Source organism: Podarcis gaigeae, assembly GCF_964106915.1.
Source record: "Podarcis gaigeae genome assembly, chromosome: 8".
Taxonomy (NCBI): domain Eukaryota; kingdom Metazoa; phylum Chordata; class Lepidosauria; order Squamata; family Lacertidae; genus Podarcis; species Podarcis gaigeae.
In genome coordinates, this window is record NC_139684.1 from 64,519,276 (window position 1) to 64,536,246 (window position 16,971).

At 39.9% G+C, this 16,971-nt stretch overlaps 1 protein-coding gene across 4 annotated transcripts in view; it reads left to right on the top strand.

The window, feature by feature from the left end:
* Window positions 1-16,971, top strand: part of ARID1A (AT-rich interaction domain 1A) — a 130,740-nt gene that overhangs the window by 9,773 nt on the left and 103,996 nt on the right. For 2 of the 4 annotated variants that reach the window (XM_083750602.1, XM_083750601.1), the window contains one exon: window positions 413-461. The exons of the other annotated variants lie outside the window; for them this stretch is intronic. The gene's annotated coding sequence lies outside the window, so the exon portion shown is untranslated. The remainder of the gene's footprint in view (window positions 1-412; window positions 462-16,971) is intronic. 4 annotated transcript variants of the gene reach the window in all.

Genomic DNA, 16,971 nt, shown 5'->3' on the forward strand with positions numbered 1-16,971 from the left:
TTCAATCACAACAAATACCCAAATGAATATACATAATAAGCATGAGCCCGTTTTTTCCATGTTATAGGGAGAACAGCATATGGCTATTCAGGCAAGCTGATTCTGTATGAAGGGAAATAAAAAAATAACAGTGAATACTGTATAACATTACACGGAATTTGGGCATAATTTGCCTGAGCCTGAGGAAGTCTTAGGTTTCTTAAGCTGTCCAGCCTCAGACCTGTCTAGAGGAAGGATCATTGTAGTTCTCCAAGTACAGTCTGACACAGAGAATTTGCTGAGCACGCTTGTATTCTAGGGATAGGTCAGCCTAGCTTCTACTCACTGTGTATTTTATGCTTCTTTGCACTCTTGTGACCTGATTGGCTTTTGGAAGGGAGAGAATCATTTATATTTTGGTTTTCCTTTGCAGGGTCCCTTCGTTTTTGTTATGTTACTTCATATTGTTGGTTTGTTACAAGGTAGATTAATTTAAATCAAACCAAATTAAATAATTGATTTAAATGAGATTCACCATTTATACATTCTTTACTTTCTGAAGGAAGGCATTAATTCTGGAAGATATAAGTATTGAAATATGTTGATTTATGAAGAAATAGACCCTCTGCATTGCATTTGGAATGATGTTGCGACTTAAAACAATAGACCTTAACTATATTAATTTGTTTCACAATTAAACAGTTTCATATCATTAACTGAACATTTTAGTAACTGCTAAATAAAGGCAAAATATATATTTAAATATGCAGAAATTAGTACTGATATTAATGAACAAATTTCATGATGAATATAAAATCAAATATTATTAATGAAACATCTGAAACAGGGTTTGTTATGTTTCTGTTTTGAAAAAACACGTCTTCCCTGCTGTTCACAATAAGGCAGCTTACAACATAATTTAAAATAATTAAGACTGAAATACTTGAGGTTGGGGAAGTTTTTTTCAGGCAGAAGGACCTATTGTAAGCCACTCTGAGCCCGGCCTTGGCTGGGGAGGGCGGGGTATAAATAATAAATTATTATTATTATTATTCCCTCTTGGGCTGCCTTCTAGGGGCCACATGCCAGAGGTGGGTTAGGCCATAAGCAGAGCTAGGCAGAGCAACAGATGTGAATGTTAACTTTTGTACAATGGGTATATTCCAGCCAAACTACACAACTCGCATATCTTCATCCTCTGTGTATGCAAACAAGAAGTAGTATCATAGCACAAGGACACATTCCATCTGGGAAAAAGCACGAAGGAGAGTGCAGAGCAGTGTTGATGAGGGATGTGGCCTTGGAAGAGTTTTGAGGACTAAATAGAGAGGCTTGGAAGGCCATATATGACCACAAAGCTTGACGTTCCCCACCCCTGCTATACCTGCTCATCTTATAGCAAGTACCACTGCATTCAGTGAAAGTTACTTCTTTGTAGACATGTATAGGTAGTACAAAGTGAGTGGCTGCTGATTTTAATCTAAGCAACCAAGCAAGTTCATATGGGAGTAGGCAGTCCTTCAAATACCCTGGTCCTAATCTTTCTTTTCACTTCTTCCCTTGCCAAGCTTTGGAGCTTCTTTCCTGACTTGTTAAATCACTGTTTTCCATAACGTCTGAAATGGAAGACTGTCAATCACTGCATGTACTTTTAAACCAAATTTATTTGTTAAAAGTAAAAGTAATATCATTTAAATTTTAAAAATTTGATTTAATCCAAAAATGATGATGCTATACCAGTGTTCCATTGTTCTTCTTCCCAATATCCAGTTCAAACCTTTCCAGCTGCATTTTAACTCTATGTTTCTTGGTTGTGTTTAACTTCAGCCAGAAGATAGCCAAACTGATTCTATACAGTCTTCTGAATCTTGGTCTTTCTCAACCATTTAATAACTGAAATATATTTCACTATAAATATGCAGTTTTATTTCTGTCAGCTTGGAATGTCTGTAGAATAGGGATGGGATAGAAATTTGTTTCAGTTTGCATTTAAAGGCAAACCTATCTAATTCACACTTTCCAAAATAATATGCAAACCAAAACACAGCCATCCTTCAAAATTCACACTTCTCTGAATTTTGCAATGCAGTTCTCCAGCCAAGTAATGTGTACAAAAAACCATATGCTAGGGTAGTGTGCATTAAATGCATATATTAGTGAAGCAAAAATGCATTATAGTATGGAAACTTGCTTTGTAAAAACTGTGTGTGCCAAACTTCCCTCATCTACTGTTAAAGGGACAAGGCCTGTTGACCATATTATGCAGGTGCACTGTCAATTGCATGGATTTTCAGGCTACTTCCAGGCCCAATTCAAAGTGACATTTTTATAAATATGGCTCTTCAGTGCTTGGAGTCAGGGTACCTGATAGACTCCCTGTTTCCATATGGGCCTACACTTACACTAAGGGCATTTCCAGACTGTGAGTATTTTGGTTGGGATTCAATCACATATTGGCAATTTCAGGTTGCTCAATGAAAAATTGATTCAGAGCTCTTGCACAACAAATCTGCTCCTCTGAAAGATCAAACTTTTTGATATAAGGAAAATGACAGAAAAATACACTGGAAAGTGTATGATAATACTTGCTTTAATGCAGAGTTCTCTAACATCCCCACAAACAGATCAAAATAAATGCTCAATAAGTAGCTGAAGTTGTCTATCACCCTGCAAACAAATTAGGATGAGTGCTTAGTAAACAGGTTGTCTGGAAGTAACATAACATCTTCAATAGAGGCCCTATTCCATTTGTTGCTACCACCTGAGATACAGTAATGACTACTGGGGAGAAAGGCTTTTCAATGGTGGTATCATTTGATGCCTACCTTGCTTTTGTTCTGGCACCAGGTGAAGATTTTCTTAATTTTCTTAGACTTCAGTTTGTTTTATCTCAGCTGATTTTAGATTTTTCTGTTTATCTGTGTTTGTGTTAATTGTTTTATTTTGATCTGATTTTAGCTTTTAAATGACCCTAGAATTTTGTCATAGAGTAGGCTCACTGAAATAAGTGGACTTAACTAATTGTTTGACTTATCATACATAATAAGTAAAGTTAAAGGAATCCTAAAGCTTAAAGGTTGGCATTTTATATTTTAGCCTTAGGATAAATGCTTAATTTGGGTATCATCACCGTCCTAAAGCAGCACTGTTGCACAATTTTATAACTGCACAAGGAACAAAACAGCATTAAAAGAGCAAATCAGGTGGAAATAGACCAATTGATGCACTGTCATCTTCCACATCATGTAACAGAAGGAACAAATTGGAAAAGACTCAAAGGCAATCAGTTTGGCCCGTACGTATTAATTTTGATACATGTCAAATACACTTATGTGTACTTGTCATCATGTTTATAAAGTATTTCTGCTCTGACCTGCACACTAGTTCTATACATTTAGTTAAATGAATGTTACCCACCCAGGTCCTGCTGACATATTTGTTAGTTTATTCATTTACGTTGACAATTTATGCCACTTTCCAAGTGAACCTTACAAAGCAGTTTAAGTAAAATCATGGGTAAATTGTTATGTCTACTCCTCATACTTAGAGGCTCTGCCAAACATGGCTACCAATTCTCATCTAATATCCTACACTACCCTCAAGAGCCACAAGCACTCCTGGCCAAAATGTAAAATAATTTCTCTGCTATGGCAGCTGAGCTAGTGTGAGGCCAGCAGTATTTTCAATGCAGCATATTGTTGTATTTGCTAGATTTCTAGGAAGCTTTTCCCTACTTTAAACTGGAGCCACTTGTACTATGCAAAGATATTATCTAATGGAGCTTACAGTATGGATACTACATGTCAGCTGTTAACTTAGAGTGGACAATCTTGGAGTATAAGAACAATTTCAGAGCATTAATGCACCACAGAAATAGTAAACTTCAGATTAATGTTTTCCCATATGGCTAGGAGCTAATAATGTATACAGAACATAAGATTTTTTCTTGCACATTATTGAACACTCCCAATATTTCCCCCAGTTTTATAAATACTTTCTCTCTAAGGAAAATTCTGACACAGCTACATGCTTCTGCTACCGCAAAACTACAAATGCTCAAAACAAGCTATCTCAAAAAAGCAAAATATTATTACCATATATTTAGCAAAAGCTAGTGTTTACCACCATCAAAGGCTATGAAAAGTTTGTTCTATTTACCTGTCTGTTGGCAATGTAACTGTGAAAAATCTAGTGAACTCCAGGGAATAAGCAACATATCAAGGGCAGAACCTTACTGGTTTCAGTAGCTATACAATTAGCCAAAACATAAACCTTAATTATTCATAATTTTCCATTGGGCTGCCATATACACCATAGCGTTCGGTTTTTGGGTGAAAAATACAGAATGTGGCATTCTGTACTATGCTGATTTCTCAACTAATACTGAAGGTGCACACAACCCCAAATGTTGGTGTGACAAAGTGAAATTTGTTTACACATAAATTTTGACACCTTAAATACAAAAATATAATACCAAAATAATACAGCTTTACATCACTTTGTTTATAAATGAGAGGTAGCTAACCTGTAGCACTCCAGATGTTGCTAGAATACAATGCCTTTCATCCCTCACCCTAGGCCATGCTGGCTGGGGTTGATGAGAGTTATAAACATAGTATGTAATTATTTAACTGTAATAATAATAATAATAATAATAATAATAATAATAATAATAATAATATATTATTTATACCCCGCCCATTTGGCTGGGTTTCCCCAGCCACTCTGGGCGGCTTCCAACAAAGATGAAAAATACACTAAAATGTCACATATTAAAAACTTCCCTGAACAGGGCTGCCTTCAGATGTCTTCTGAATGTCAGGTAGTTGTTTATCGCTTTGACATCTGATGGGAGGGCGTTCCACAGGGCGGGCGCCACTACCGAGAAGGCCCTCTGCCTGGTTCCCTGTAACATGGCTTCTCGCAGTGAGGGAACCGCCAGAAGGCCCTAGGAGCTGGACCTCAGTGTCCGGGCAGAACGATGGGGGTGGAGACGCTCCTTCAGATATACTGGACTGAGCCGTTTAGGGCTTTAAAGGTCAGCACCAACACTTTGAATTGTGCTCGGAAACGTACTGGAGCCAATGTAGGTCTTTCAAGACCGGTGTTATATGGTCTCAGTGGCCGCTCCCAGTCACCAGTCTAGCTGCCGCATTCTGGATTAGTTGTAGTTTCCGGGTCACCTTCAAAGGTAGCCCCACGTAGAGCGCATTGCAGTAGTCCAAGCGGGAGATATCCACAACTGAGTGGTAGTTGCCTTAATACCATATGGTAGAGCTGGCCCTGATGTCAAGTCACTAAGAATGCTCACACTTCCTTTCAGAGTTGCATTGTTTATATTCAATTGCAAGCTGCCTTGAATATAGCAATTTTAAAATCAAAATAAATAGAAGGGAGCATTTTACAATTTCTCCTAATATCACAGCTGTTGAGGAGAGACCTCGTCTTGTTCCATAATGCTAATGATGCAAGAGCTGCAGAGATTTTTGAAAGGAAGGATTGATGGGCAGGAAGGAGTGCTTAACCTTTTTCTCTTTCTTTGGTGATTTTACCTTGCAAACCCCCTACAAGCAATGTTTAGCCTGTTGTTCTCTTGTTATAACCCAGAATAAAGCCCCTCTAGAGTAAAAGCAGTCTCTCAGGCTATTTGGCAGCAGGATTGAAGTACATGAGTAAAAACACCTTCTCCTCCCATCTGTTGATTCACCAAAGAAACCCCACATCCATGGGCATAGCAGGGAGGGGCAGGTTCCCCCCTAAATAAAAATAAATAAAAATACTTAGCTAACTGAGGTTCTGCCCCCCTAACAAAACGCCTGCGCCTCCTAACAAAAACCTTGCCTACGCTCATGTCCCCACCTTTGTGTCACCTTAGCAAATGTGGTTTTGGGAACACACGTTTGGCAAGGTGGCGTGTAGTTCCACCTTCCTACAATAACTCTTTCTGGGTATAGATCTGGCAACCTGTTTTGTGCTTAGAATCTTTTATCAACCCTTCCCCATATTGTTCTGTGTATTGTGTATGTGTAATTTGAAACATTTTGGCCTTCAGTTTGTGCATATGTAGTGAGTTTTATAACATTTTTATACCGGTACTTCCTAATAATGGGCTTTAAAATTGAAACAATGGCAGATGTTTAGCTAACATACACTGCCATATCTTGAAAGATCAAGAAGGGTAGGGAATACAGTCATAATTCCTCAAAGCTAATAAATTTGCATTAAATTTATTATTGTTTCTCCTGAATCCAAGTGCTCTCTCCTAGTGCACAGTATAAACATGTTTACTTAGAAGTAAGTCCTACCAAATTTACTGGCTTTCATATTATAGTAAGTATTCTTAGGACTGTATCATTGGTGAAAGAAAGCAGGATTTCTCTTCTTAGTAATACTCCATTCCTATTAGCTCCTTGTCCATATTTTCTGTCTGTTTCATTTTGTTTGGAAAATGGCAGGGTAGAATGTGTTTGGTGTAACCTTAATCCTGACCAGCATCTGGGCTCTGTTTAAAAAAAAGCAGTTTCGAACAGAGGCTTCTGTATACATTTGCATGCTTAAAGTATAGAACGAACATTTTAAGATCCAGAACAAAACATGTGATATTTTCTTTTGTCTGGAAACAAAGGCTATATCCAGATTTTATTTTTTTATTATTTTAATGTAAATGAAACGTAACTGTGGTATACAGATGAATATGAATTCTCTTGTACATCAGATGTTATCAAGATTGACATTCTCAAACATGATACCCATTGCAATCCCATGCACACTTTGCTGGGAGTAAATACTGTATTGAACATAGTGGGGCAAGTAGACATGCAGAAAACTGCACTGTAAATAACTTTGTTCTTTTTTGCTGTTTGTGCTGTGTTTTAATCTTATTAATTCAGAACAGAAACTGTATGAGGAGGACACATGTTTAAATTTGAAATGTACATCATGGCCAATCTATGGTTTGCATTTGTGTTATAAATCAGATTAAGCCTTGTGGGCAAAAGCAACCTCATACTCCAGTGCTACTCCCGCATATTTAGGAATAAGCTCCATTAGTCAGTGGGTTTTATTCTTGACAGTAAATATATAATATTCAACTGATCAAATACAAGAGAAAACGATAAAGAAGAATAGAGGCTTTAAAAAAAGAAAAGAAAAAGAAAACATTGATCATTCAGGGGCACTTAATTGAGAATTTTCACATTTAAGGTACTGATAACAAATTTCACCCCTCTGTTATAGTTTTACTTCAGCCTTCACAAGCTTTTCCTATCAAATGTGCAAAGACCCATAGTTTCAGTAAATAACACAGAATACGATGTTGACAATAGCTTTTTCGGACCCTAAGGTCTTTCCTGGCACAACACTGTGACTACCCTAAGAACCAGGAAGTCCTTGGTTTTCAAATTTTACCCGCTTTCATTGTGTACACTTTCACAAGCCCACTCTGTGATGCAGTGGTTTGAATGTTGGAGTAGAACTGGAGAACCCAAGTTCAAATCCCAACCATATGACTGTGGGCCAGTCACAAAATCTCAGCCTAACCTAGTGCATCACAGAGTTTTGTGTGATGATAAAATATAGGAGAGGGCCATGCACAGTGCCTTGAGCTTTTTGGAAGAAAGGTGGAATATAAATAAAATAAATCAGTAAGCCTCAGTAAGCCCCACAATCTGTATGATGACTGTACAGGCCTGCCTTAAAGGTTGTTTGAGGCTTACAACAAGGTAGTGAATGTTGAAGGATTTGAACACTTTAAAGTACTTTATAAATTATTACTTATTACTTCCAGACTATTGGCTTTATAAGCACAAATATGGCACAATATCCAGGCATTGTTCTCAAGGAAGTCATTTTGTTGTATTACTGTGAAGATGCAGTTATTTTTCTATCTGGTCCAGTATTGTGATTTGAAGTGTTGCCTAGAAAGTGGTTATGCAAGTGTTATGGGCACTATAATGCAGAGACAATTTCTCATGTTGGGATCCTAAAAGTGGTATGCTCAGCTTGAGATTAAGGAACTAGTATAGGCACTAAATTCACTTAATTGAAGGCAAGGTTTAGCAATGGGCCTCTAGATTGTGTCCAACTTACATCCTCCCATCTGTCAGCAAAGCTGCATCCAAGCCAATCTGAATGGTTGTCAGAAAGGCTCAATATAAAACTCTTCAAAATAACTAGGTGGACATCTATCTATAATAAATATTGACTTTCTAGCTGATAACCTGGATAAACTCTGGACATAGCAATCCTATATTCATATTAAGCTTGGACTGGAGGGATACTACTGTTATGCTAGCAGATCAGCTGCCATATCCAATACATGCTCAGCCTGGGATGGGATGACGCACAAGTAGAAAATACCAAAGTATGTAGCAAAACAACAGACATGCCTCAGCATCTTTGGAACCACTGCCAGAGTCCCTCAATCAGGGACTGTGGTCTTAACAACACCCATATCTAGTGAACTCATGGCAAAGGGAAGATGTTCCCAGTACATGCCCCTGCACCACCACACACACAACATGAAAACTTTGCTGCATTGGATACCACTCACAGTGTTTGCACTCCATCAGCTCCAGTGGCTCAGTCAGCAACAACTATTCTGCTGGTTCCTAGGCATTCCTTCAGTAAAGGTTCAAATTCCTTTATGTTGTACACAGTCCTAATTTTTGAACACAGCACATACATTGGGGAGGAAAGGGAGCCTACACAGCACAGCTCTCACCTAGCTCATTGGGCAGGACACCTGCACAGAGCACACAATGTCTTCTTGGAATGAGGGTTTAAAGTGCATCTAGAAAGTGGGGAGGGAGACTCTTTAGAGCACTGGTTTTCAACCAGTGTGCTGTGCCACCGTGCCTTGAATAATGGTCAGGGGTGCCATGTGCAACACTGGCCTCTGTCCCTCTTTCTTTCCCTCCCTCCTCTGATGCTCTCTCATGTCTCTGCCTCCCAAAGGCTTGCATGGCTGTTTGTTGCAGCAGCCCAGGCTACAAGCTCTTCAAGCTGGGGCAGCTCAGAGACCAGGGATGGCAGAAGCAGCTGTATGGAGGACTCCCAAGGAGAGAGGAGAGGAAAGGAGGCTGAGGCAACACTCCACAAGGGAGGGTGTTCAAAAAAGGGTAAGAGGCTGCCAGCTGTGCAAGCAAGGGGTGACATAGCTGGACTCCTGAGCCCCACAGAAGTGCCACAGAAAGAATGTAGTTGGTTAAGGGAGCCGTGGACTTAAAAAGGTTGAAACCTGACTTCCGGAGGCGGCGCGAAACAGCAATGGCGGTCCTCTTCGCGCTGTGAAGAGGGGCTCCGCGAAAAAGGGTCGTCCGCTGCGGCAAAGCGGAGACCCATCAAGAAAAACCGCAGGCAGAGCGAGCCTGCGGCCGTGGGACTCGGCGGGCGCCTTGAGCCCCCCCAGAAGCGGAGAAGGAGCCTCGTAAGAGGCTCCGGAACGTGAAAGGGGGAGCGGCGCTGTGAGTTCATCGCTCTTTTCGTGGAAGCAAAGCCGCGCTGCTGCTGCTGATGAGCGCTGACCTTTCTTCTTGAAAATATCGGAATTGGAGCAACATACCCGTGAGTAAGGGGTTTAAATTCTTAACTACATTGGAGAAATTCAGCTGAAAACGGGAGGCGAGTAACAGGAAGTCCGCCTCCCGACTCTGCTAATTAGATCAAAGCAAGGGCTCTGAAGCGAGCTGAAGTGTTTAAAAGGGACTGTAAAAGTGGAAGAAAGAGTGCATTGATAGACTGTGTATTTTGAGGATAAAAGGGAAAGAATTGTGAAATTTATGGACTTTTGCCCTCTGGAACTGTCCCCCTATTTTTGAGCTAAACGGAGTTAAAAGGGGTAACCCCGTCATCGGGCTGCCAGTGTATAGAAGAGAACTGTCAAACTGCTGTCAAATTGACGACATTGTAGCAGAGACTCAAACTGTTGCATAGACTGAGATATTAACGTTTAACATTGTTGCTGGGACCTCCCTTGACACCTTGTGGCTGGATTTTAAGAAACTGGAAGCTTTGGAAACCTTCCTTTTGTGCTTTGGAATTACAAAAATTTAACATGGGGAATATAGGAACTTCAATGGCGGAAAATAGTTCCTTCCTTCTTTGAAACTTTGAAATACTCCCCCTAGAGGATTGTGGAAGTATAGTGGCCTGGGAATTGAACTTTATTGAAACTCTTTGTGGTTTAATTGTTTATACTTTGGACTTGTCTTTCTCATGGGACAAAAGATCATTTGACCTTGAACAGAGGCAGGTGTGGAATGAGCGGCTCAGGGAGAATAAGAGCAGCTAAAGCCAAAGATAAAGAAAAAGAGAAAAAATCTGGGCAACTTATGCAAACAACTTTAACTCATCATCGCAGATCATCCGTCCCAACTGTGCTGACAGCACAGGAGGTGGAATTTGTACAGCCTGCTGCAGAAGATATGGCAACTGGAGGATCTGAAACAGTTTTGAAACAAATTTTGGAACAACTGGCAGTTTTAAATCAAAAAGTGGATAATCAAACATCAAAAATTGACCAAGCTACATCCTCTATTGGCAAATTAACTGAACAGGTTTCGCAGCACACCCAGGCGATTGAGAAACTGCAAGGAGCTACGGCTGAAAACTACAAATTAGCTGTGGAAGCCAATCAAAAAGCAGAACAGGCGAATATAAAGGTTGATGAGATTAAAGGGGAAGTAAGGCCTCTGAAAAGACAGGTAGGGGAACAACAAGCCTACCTGTCATTGGTTGAATTGAAAAGTAAAGAAAATAATCTCAGGATAAGGGCTATCCCGGAACTGGAGAAAGACAACCTAGAGGGATTTCTGACACTTTTGTTCTCCAAATTCTGGGGAATTGAGGAAGAAAAGGACTTTAAAATTGTGACAGCCTTTAGACTGGGAAGATCTGTAAAGAAAGACAAGTCCAGAGACTGCTTAGTTATTCTGAGATCAAGAGAAGAGAGGGATAAGATATTAGGCCTACATTTCAAGAAATATTTGGAGATAGAAGGCAAAAAGGCTGAAATTTACAGAGATATACCCAAATATCTCTTGGAACTTAGGACTACCTATATAGACTTGACTAAATTGTTGAGACACAACGGAATTCCTTATAGGTGGGAGTTTCCACAAGGACTTTCATTTACTTACAAAGGAAGGAAAATAAAAATTAAATCACCTGAAGACCAGCAGAAGTTCCTATACGACCACGAGGAGGACCTGCAAAAAGGAGCTGCAGCTTCTTGGCCTCCACCACCACCGGGACCACCTTCAAAAGTTACACCACCTGGATCTGGACCAGTACTACCACCTCCGGGATCGGAGGGAAACTTAGATACCCCATTGTAGGACCCGCCAATTGAATCAGGATGTCTCTGCAGCTTCTTAGTTGGAACATAAATGGCGGAAATTCCCCGGAAAAAAGAAGAAAAGTCTTTCACATTTTGAAAAAGGAACAATTGGACGTTATTTGCCTACAAGAAACACATGTGACAAGGCTCCACAGAAAAGTGCTAATTAATAAAAGACTAGGCCAAGAATTTATTTCTTCGGATAAAGTTAAGAAAAGAGGAGTGGTGATATATGCAAAGGAGAGCCTGTCACCGAAATTTTTATTTAAAGATGAACATGGCCGAATTTTGGCGATTGAAATACAGACACAAGGAGAAAAATTTTTGATATTAGGAATATACGCTCCAAATGAGGGAAAATCGGAATTTTTCAGGAAGCTGCATGAGACTATGCTGGATTACTTGGACTACAATAACATCATTATGTTGGGTGATATGAATGGGGTTGTGTCTGTAAACATGGATAAGTCACAAAGTGCCAACATATCGAAAGATGGCAGACTACCTAAAACCTTTTTTGAAATGACTGACAATATGGACTTAATTGACATATGGAGGGTTAAGAACCCTCTAGGGAAAGAAGGAACTTTCTTTTCTGAAGCTCATCTGACATGGACACGAATCGACCAAATATGGACAACTAGAGGACTGGCACCTAAGACTAGAAAAGTGGAAATCTGCCCAAAAACTTGCTCCGACCATAATGCTTTGAAAGTGGAAGTGAGACTAAATACAACCGGATCCTTTAGATGGAAAATGAATGACACCATATTAAGAGATCAGGAGATTGTGCAGAAGGCCCAAAAAACTTTAAAGGACTATTTTGAGATAAATTTGAATACCACTGTGGAAAAAAGAATAATCTGGGACGCAAGTAAAGCAGTCATGAGAGGGTTTCTAATACAACAAAACACGATTAAGAAAAGACTCTGGAATGAAAAGAAGGAGAAGATATTGGAGAAAATAAGAGAAGGAGAGAAAAAATTAAGATCTAGGCCTAAGTCGAAGGATGTGCTAAGAGAAGTGAAATTTTTCCAGGCGCAATATTCGAAATTGATAAATCAAGAGGTGGAATGGAAAATTAAACAAATGAAACAAAGATCCTTTGAATCGGCGAATAAGTGTGGGAAACTGCTAGCATGGCAGTTGAAAAAGAGACAAAAGCTTAATACAGTTACAAATCTAGAGATTGAAGGGAGAATGGTTCAGAAACCTGAGGAAATTAGAAAGTGTTTCCAGAGATATTTCAAAGAACTCTACTCACAAGGGCCGCAAAAAGCCTCCGAGGTGGATCAATTTCTTAAAACTAATGGATTACAAAAAATATCCCAGGAAATGAGAACAATCCTGAATTGTAACATCATTCAGCAAGAAATTGAAAGTGCCATTCAGAATCTCCAATTGGGCAAGTCTCCAGGCCCTGATGGACTAACCTCCAAATACTACAAGGTTTTAAAGGATTATTTGATACAACCCTTGATGGAGGTTTGTAACCAGATCATGGAGGGGAGGAAGGCACCGGAAACGTGGAAAGAAGCTTTCATCACATTGATACCTAAACTAGAAACTGAAAAGACTCAGCTTAAGAACTACCGCCCCATCTCACTCCTAAATGTGGATTACAAAATTTTTGCGGATATCCTGGCAAATAGATTTAAAAAAGTATTAAATGAAGTGATCCATAAGGACCAGGCTGGCTTTCTCCCTGGTAGGCATTTGTTTGACAATACAAGAAACATTATTGATATTTTGGAGCTTCTACAAACAAATCTTAACACTAGAGCGGTCTTAATTTTTATTGACGCAGAGAAGGCCTTTGATAATATTTCTTGGATGTTTATGAAGAAAAATTTGGAAGGGATGGGAGTGGGGCGGGGGTTTGAAAATGGTATAGAAGCAATCTATTCAGAACAAAAAGCTAAATTGATTGTAAACAATGTGGTGACAGAGGAGTTTAAAATTGAAAAAGGGACACATCAGGGGTGCCCCCTATCCCCCCTATTGTTCATTTCAGTTCTGGAGGTGTTGCTAAACATGATTAGAAAGGACCGGTTGGTTCAGGGAATTGAGGTCGGAGTGAAACAATATAAATTGAAAGCATTTGCAGATGACCTGGTATTAACATTACAGGAACCAGTCTCCAGTACTAAAAGAGTGTTAGAATTAATTTCTGACTTTGGTCGGGTGGCGGGGTTTAAGTTAAATAAGCAAAAAACTAAAGTTTTGGCAAAAAATTTGACAGTTACAGAAACAGATGAGTTCTCTAAAGAAACAGAACTAAATGTGGTTAAAAAAGTAAAATACCTAGGGGTGCATCTGACCTCCAAAAACTTGAATTTGTTTAAAGATAACTATGAGAAATGTTGGTCAGAAATCAAAAGAGACTTGGAAATATGGTCAAGATTGAAACTTTCCTTGTTAGGCCGAATAGCTGCTGTAAAGATGAATGTATTGCCGAAAATGTTATTTTTGTTTCAGGCCCTACAGATTGTGGACAAGGTGGAATGTTTTGGAAAGTGGCAGAAGGATATATCTAAGTTTGTTTGGCAGGGCAAAAAGTCCCGAATTAAGTTTAAAATACTAACTGATGTGAAAGAAAGAGGGGGATTTGCCCTGCCAGACTTGAGGTTATATTACGAAGCTGCAGCCTTCTGCTGGTTGAAAGATTGGATTTTACTGGAGAACACTGATGTCCTAGATCTGGAAGGGTTTGATAATGCGTTTGGGTGGCATGCATATTTGTGGTATGACAAGGTTAAAGTGCACAAATTGTTTAAAAACCATATTGTCAGAAGAGCAATTTTGATGGTCTGGACAAAATATAAAGACTTATCGGAGAGTAAGACTCCGAGGTGGCTCTCACCGGTGGAGGCCAAGGCACGTAAGAGACTTAACATGGAGGCCCACTGGCCTAAATATTGGGAAATAATTGAAAAAATTGGAGACAATTGGAGGTTGCTGAGCTTGGAAAAACTGAAAACCAAGGTGCGAGATTGGTTGCACTATGCTCAAATCCAGGAGGTCTTTAAAACAGATAAAAAGGTTGGATTCCAGGTGGAAAAATCGAAACTAGAGACAGAATTGTTAGAGCCAAAAAATAAACTATTTTCGAGAATGTATAACTTGCTGCTTAAGTGGAATACACAGGATGAGACAGTCAAATCCGCCATGATAAAATGGGCGCAGGATGTGGGGCACAACATTATGTTTGCAGACTGGGAAAGGTTATGGAACACCGGTTTGAAATTCACGGCATGCACTGCCTTGAAGGAAAACATTATGAAAATGGTATACCGGTGGTACATGACCCCAGTCAAACTAGCTAAGATATACCACCTGTCTGACAATAAATGTTGGAAATGCAGAGAGGCGGAAGGGACATTCTTTCACCTCTGGTGGACTTGCCCGAAAGTGAAGGCCTTTTGGGAGATGATTCATAATGAACTAAAAAAGGTACTTAGATTTACCTTACCTAAGAAACCGGAGGCCTTTCTTTTGGGCATTGTAGACCAGAGAGTACCTAAGAAAGATAGAATTTTTTTTATGTATGCTACCACGGCAGCCAGGATCTTGATTGCAAGGCATTGGAAGACACAAGATCTACCCACACTGGAGGAATGGCAATCGCAGTTGATGGACTACATGGAATTGGCCGAAATGACTGGCAGAATCCGAGACTTGGGAGAAGAAACAATCGAGGAGGACTGGATAAAGTTTAAGGACTATTTGAAAAAATACTATAAGCTGTATGAATGTTTAAAAAAAAGAAAAAATGCACCTTTTAGGAAATTCTAGCTTCAGCAAATGTAAGTTAATGAAATGGAAATTAAGACACAAGAATTTAGAGGTAAAATAATGAAACAACTTTATTGTGTTTAATATAAAACGTACAAAAATTGAGTTATAGTATATTTGAAATTAGGCAACATGATAAAATGGAAGATACAATAAGTTTTGAAATAAGTTAACAAATTGCTGATGTTTTATATTACAGAGAATGCAGGGTCTGGAGGACGCGGGGAAGTCCTTTAGATTTGATGAAAAAAGAATAATGGAAATTTGTTATTTTTTTTTATATTTTCTTATATCTATCCTTTATTCTTTTTTCTGTACTTCTTAAACTCAATAAAAATATTATAAAAAAAAAAGGTTGAAAACCTCTGCTTTAGAGAAAAAGCCAAAGGGAGGAGTCAGTAGTGGCAACAAAGGGAGACTGAGTCAGTCGTGGTTACCCTGATTGATGACCATTGAAGAGAGTGGGATGGGAGAGTGTGACCTTGCTCCTGCTTCTTGATCTTTCATTGACTTTTGATACCATTGGCCATGGTATTCACCTGGATCAGCTCTGGGGAATGGGAACTGAAGGCACTGTGTTAAATTGGTTCCAATTGTACATTCAGGATCATGTCCAGACAAAAGCATTATATGAGTGCTTTTTTGTCCCTTGGCAGCTATGCTATCTTATCTCCAGTACTATCTATGAAGCCACTGGGATTGGTTAAGGTGCTGTCATTAACCAATAACCCTCAGCTTTATTTCTCTATAGCAGGGGTGTCCAACAGGTTGCTTTCGATCTGCTGGTTGACCCCCTCCCCCAATAAAAGCTCAACAACTTCGGCTGATCCTCTCCCAGAAAAGCTCAACAACTTCAGCTTCGGCTCATCCTCCCCTCCAAAAAAGCTCAACAACTTTGATGGGTAGATCCCTGCCAGTTTTTTTACAGTGGGAGTAGATCGCAGTCTCTTGAAAGTTGGATGTGCCTGCTCTATAGCATCTGAATTGGGTAAAGTCCCTTGACTAGTGCTTGGATACAGGGGTGAGATGGATGAGGGAAAAATAAGCTGAGTTTGAATCCTGGCAAGATGGAGGCAATGTGGGAGAGTGGTTCTTGTGTCTGATAAATAGGTCAATTGCCTAACCTGGATGGGGTTGCACTGCCCTTGAAGGAGCAGGTTCACAGGCTGGGGGTGCTTTTGTGTCCAGCTTTGTCACTGGAGACCCAGGCAGCCTCGGTGACTGGTACCAGTTGTGACTGGTACAACAGCTGCAACAATTCCCAGTCGGGGAAAGCTTGGCCACAGTAGTTCATGTATTGGTTACATCATGATAGGATTACTGCACTATGCTGCATGTGGGGCTTCTCTTGCCTCTCCTTCCTCATCTTTCTCCCTCCCCATCATCCTCAACTGACTACCTAATATGCTCTGGCAGGAGTACCCACCCTACTTGTGTATTTTGAGAGGCCTGACCTATTATATTCCAAGAAATTTTAGTGAGCAGAGAGAGGAGAGGGCACTATTCCTGTCCTGAACCCATCAAGCACCCTACATGCCCTTCCTCTCAGTCCCATCCTGAGTTCATCTGAAGTAATATCACACTAGGATATGGGAAAGTGACCCCTATCTACTACTCCCCAAAAAACAAATCAAAGTGTTTACTGATCAGCACCCAAAATGCAATAGATCCTGAAATGGGGTTGCAACAGTATCACCCCAGCATGGCTCTTGTGCTTTGGACAGTGACTTTATAGACAGCAGGGCAGCTGGTGGTGTGTCCCTTATGGCACCAGCTCATTTAGAATTTGCATGTATCATAACTATCCTGGAGCTTGCAGCAGCCCAGCACTTTTCCTGGACCAAGTAGTTTAGCCCCTC